The sequence below is a fragment of the Sinocyclocheilus rhinocerous genome, unplaced genomic scaffold, assembly GCF_001515625.1.
Source record: "Sinocyclocheilus rhinocerous isolate Xijiao unplaced genomic scaffold, SAMN03320098_v1.1 scaffold2473, whole genome shotgun sequence".
In the NCBI taxonomy this organism is placed as follows: Eukaryota; Metazoa; Chordata; class Actinopteri; order Cypriniformes; family Cyprinidae; genus Sinocyclocheilus; species Sinocyclocheilus rhinocerous.
Window position 1 is genome coordinate 7,235 of NW_015664205.1, and position 5,043 is coordinate 12,277.

A 5,043-nucleotide genomic window follows, 5' to 3' on the forward strand; every position below is an offset into this window, starting at 1 on the left:
TTTCACATGGGCCACATCCACAGTCACCGTTGCTTCTTTTAAATACACCCTTTTCACACTCTCCCTCCTTGCTTCTTTATCTTTTTCGTTACCATTTCCTTGTCCTTTATCCAGTCCATTGTCATTCCTCCGCCGTGCTTCCCCCACCATTGCTGTATCAGTCACCATTGGTCCATCCATAGAGAAAAAAAAAGGAACAAAAACCGACGCAAAAAAAAAACAAAAAACAAAGATGGTCCTCCCAAACAGCAACCGCTGCTGGGAGGACAAACTTAAACATAAAAAAAAATGTACACTGATGAAAATAAAGACGTATTTATGACAAAACAAACACAAAGAGGTCTGGTGAGCCTTTCTCACCAACTGCAGCCAAATACTTCCTGTACACCAGCAACTCACTAGCACAATCAAGGTGGTATGGCCACAAGCATACTTGCTCCTGTTCAGTTTAATGTGTGTTCTAGATTCTTTGGGGACACTCACCATGTCAGATTCATCACAGGTGCATGGTTAAAGGAGGCCACTGTAGCACTCCCTTTCAAGACACGCTGCCACAGAGAAGGTTGTGACGTAGGTTCCTCTTTGCCAAGCACTGCCAGTCAAAATTTTGCAGGTTCCACCGAGATTTGAACTCGGATCGCTGGAGTCAAAGTCCAGAGTGCTAACCGTTACACCATGGAATCAAGCAGCAGCAGTAGGGGCGTCTGCCCTTCTGTTTCCAGTGTAGCAATGAATCAGAAGGAGGCACTGAGAAAAGCAAATGACCCGCGACCATCAGAATGGTGTCCAAAAAGCACTCGCTGCTCCCCTCTGCCGAAACCCAGGATCGAGCCACGGACCTATAGATCTTCAGTCTTCAGTAGGTAAGAGAACAAGTAGAAGGACAAGACGTCGACGTTGAAAGACAAGTACCTAACACTGCCGTATAATTGAGCCAAAGAAAGCAGGACGACAGCCGCTCCTCAAAAACAGCAGTTTCAAAGCTGCAGGTGAACTCGTCCAGAATTTGAACCTGGGACCTCTCACACCCAAAGCGAGAATCATACCCCTAGACCAACGAGCCATCAAATGCTCCAGTTACTAGCAAATGAAAAATGAAGGCTCACAGGGATGTGAAGCTTTCCGAGAAACTCCTTTCTGCCGAACATTCACTAGCTTGGGCTGCCTTCCCAAACCAATATTGAGAAAAATGGCAAGGCAAAGGACTCGAGGCTCGAGTCAACCGCAGACGACTACCTTGCAGCGCAGCCCATCTAAGCCATCTCAGAAACGACACCTCATTTCAGTGCAAGCGCTCTAACCCAATGAGCTAAGTGGTCGACCAAGTTTAAAATGCAGAAGAGGAATAAAGAAGAACAGCGAGATATACTGCTCAAGAAAAGAGGCACCAAAGACAGAGCTGGGATCGTCCAGGATTTGAACTTGGGACCTCTCACACCCTAAGCGAGAATCATAACCCTAGAAGAACGAGCCACCAATTGCATGATTTTGGAGTCACCCCCAGCCATTTATTTCACCGTGCATGATTTACGGATATTGCTCAAAAAAGAGACTCCAAAGTGGGCTCGTCCGGGATTTCAACCCTGGACCTCTCGCAGCCTAAGCAAGAATCATACCCCTAGACCAACGAGCCATGGCGTGCATGAATCTGGAGTCCCCCTCAGCCATTTATTTCACCGTATTTGATTTACGGATATTGCTCAAAAAAGAGACTCCGAAGTGGGCTCGTCCGAGATTTGAACCCGGGACCTCTCACACCCTAAGCGAGAATCATACCCCTAAAACAACGAGCTATGGCATGCATGAAACTGGAGTCCCCCTCAGCCATTTATTTCACCCTGCTTGATCTACGAATAATGCTAAAAAAAAAGAGGCTTGTCCAGTATTTGAAACTAGGACCTCTCACACCCTAAGCAAGAATCATACCCCTAGACCAACGAGCCACTGGAACTTCTGCAATGGAGGCCGCCTGGCCACGTATTTCACTGTGCTCGATGCTTCAGTTGCTCAAACATTCTGCCTCTGTAGCTGGCAAGGGCAGAAAGAGGGTTCATGCAACTGGCCGGATTTCTGAGAAACTCCATTTTGTAGGCCACTGTAGCACTCCCTTTCAAGACACGTTGCCACAGAGAAGGTTGGGACATAAGCTCCTCTTTGCCAAAATCCTGCAGGTCCCACCGAGATTTGAACACAAATCGCTGGATTCAGAGGCCAGGGTGCTAACCACCTGCCCTTCTGTTTGCAGAGCAGAAATGACTCAGAAGGAGGCACTGAGATAAGCAACTGACCTGCGAGCATTAGAATGGTGTCCAAAAAGCACTCCCTGCTCCCCTCTGCCGAAACCCAACCAGGAACCTCTAGATCTTCAGTCTAACACTCTCCCAACTGAGCTATTTCACTCAGAAATCATATCTAGTTATAATTAATTATAAATATTTAGATCCGCTTTAAGTATTTACTTGACCTCTCAGGGTCAACTGTCTGTCAATTCTAAGAACGTTAATTTCCTGGTTAAGGGAAATAATTTTCTTACTGTACAAAAAAGAAGTGGCGCCCACTGCGCTTTCAATCACTTATTAAATAACTCAGAATATAAATCTGCATACAATTCCGACTCCCGCAAACAGTCTCCCTGTGTGGCTCGAGTTCCCAGTCAGTCTCTCTCCCTTGTTTCTCGATACTGGTGGCTTTTATCCGGTCTCTCCACACCAATTACTGAAATGAGACACATTTGGTGTTTATCATTTGCACTTGACCTACTTACGCACCGCTCGTCTCCTGCCTCTCTCTCCTGTTGCAGACCTCGCTGAACCACACCCCCCTCGCCACATACCCCCACCGCCCGACTCAGGCCGGGGAGCGAAGGAGCGGCAGCTTCCTTTTTAGTGAGGTCAGTCAGCGGGCTGGTGAGGTCCGAATACTTAGGTACAAACCTTCTATAATATCCCGCCAGCCTCAGGAACTGCCTCACCTCCTTTTTGGTCTTGGGTCTCGGACAGGTTGCAACTGCTGCCGTCTTATCAATTTGGGGACGCCCCTGTCCGTGACCCACGTGGAAGCCCAGATACCTGACCTCCACACGCCCAACCGCACACTTTTTCGGGTTGGCCGTCAGCCCGGCCTCCCTCAGCGACCGCAGGACCGCCCGCAGATGCTGCATGTGCCGCGGCCAGTCATTGCTGTAGATGATAATGTCATCCAAATAGGCCGCGGCATACGCAGCATGCGGTCGGAGGATCCGGTCCATGAGTCGCTGAAAGGTGGCCGGGGCCCCGAACAACCCGAAAGGAAGCGTTACAAATTGGTGTAATCCAAACGGCGTGGTGAAGGCCGTCTTTTCTTTGGACATTGGAGATAAGGGGATCTGCCAATATCCCTTCGTTAAATCCAGTGTCGAGTAGATGCTGCATATGACGATGCCAGTCGTTACTATAGATGATAATGTCATCTAAATAGGCAGCGGCATACGCAGCGTGCGGTCGGAATATCCGGTCCATGAGCCGCTGAAAGGTGGCCGGAGCCCCGAACAACCCAAAAGGAAGCATAACAAATTGGTGTAATCCAAACGGCGTTGTGAAAGCGGTCTTTTCTTTGGATATAGGTGATAAGGGGATCTGCCAATATCCTTTCGTTAAATCCAGTGTCGAGTAAAATCGAGCAGAACCCAGCCGATCAAGCAATTCGTCAACCCGCGGCATTGGATACGCGTCGAATTTCGACACAGCATTCACCATGCGATAATCCACACAGAACCGGACCAAACCGTCCGTTTTAGGCACTAAAACTATCGGGTTAGCCCAATCACTGTTGGATTCCTCTATTACTCCCATATCTAGCATGGCCTCTAATTCAGTCTGAACTACTTTTTTTTTGTGTTCAGGCAGCCGATACGGCCGGCTGCGCACCACCACGCCGGGCTCGGTCTCAATGTGGTGCTGAATGAGGTCCGTGCGACCAGGCAGGGGCGAGAACACATCCGCAAACTCGGCTTGCACCCTGGCTACATCAGTGAGTTGGGAGGGCGAGAGGTGATCTCCTCCCGGGGCCAGAGCAAGAGATTGACTTTTGGTGTTCACTTCTGGCCCGAGATCTTCCTCTCCGCTCACCGCCATCGCCAGCATCACTGATTCCGCCTCGCTCCATTTTTTAAGGAGGTTGAGATGGTACACCTGATGTGCTCCGCCCCTGTCTGAGCGCACTACCTCATAATTGAGATCCCCAACTCGCCGTGTGACCTCAAAGGGCCCTTGCCACTTGGCGAGTAATTTGGAACTAGAAGTGGGGAGTAATACAAGTACTTTCTCTCCCGGTGTAAATTCGCGCAATCTGGCTCCCCTGTTGTATAACCGGCTTTGTCTGCCCTGAGCCTGCAACAAATTCTCCATAGAGAGCCGCCCCAAAGTGTGGAGTTTCGTTCTCAGGTCCAGCACATACTGAATTTCATTTTTACTGTCCGAAGGTCCGTCCTCCCAAGTTTCTCGTAGGACGTCCAACACCCCGCGGGGCTGACGTCCATAGAGAAGCTCGAAGGGGGAAAACCCCGTGGAGGCTTGGGGGACCTCGCGCACGGCAAACAAGAGGGGTTCCAGCCATTTGTCCCAATTTTTGGCGTCTTCGTGAACGAACTTCCGAATCATGGTTTTTAATGTGCGATTAAATCGTTCGACCAGACCGTCTGTTTGTGGGTGATAAACGCTGGTGCGAATCGATTTAATGCCCAAGAGTCCGTAAAGTTCGCGGAGAGTCCGTGACATAAACGCCGTGCCTTGATCGGTGAGAATCTCTTTCGGGATTCCCACCCGGGAGATTAGATGAAACAGGGCCTCCGCCACACTTTTCGCGGAAATGCTGCGGAGGGCCACTGCCTCGGGGTATCGCGTTGCATAATCCACTAGGACTAATGCAAAGCGATGCCCCCGTGCCGATCGCTCTAATGGCCCGATGAGGTCCATGCCAATTCGTTCGAAGGGGACCTGCACAAGAGGGAGAGGGCACAATGGTGCTTTTGGGGTGGCCGGTGGGTTCACCAGCTGACATTCACGA

The 5,043-nt window shown here is 50.0% G+C and overlaps 2 non-coding genes across 2 annotated transcripts; both read right to left on the bottom strand.

Annotated features, from left to right (window-relative positions):
- Window positions 1-611: 611 nt before the first annotated feature.
- trnaq-uug (transfer RNA glutamine (anticodon UUG)) lies at window positions 612-683 on the bottom strand. The gene has a single exon. It is a non-coding gene; the product is annotated as a tRNA-Gln (tRNA).
- Window positions 684-991: 308 nt separating this feature from the next.
- Window positions 992-1,063, bottom strand: trnap-ugg (transfer RNA proline (anticodon UGG)). The gene has a single exon. It is a non-coding gene; the product is annotated as a tRNA-Pro (tRNA).
- Between the last annotated feature and the right edge of the window lie 3,980 nt (window positions 1,064-5,043).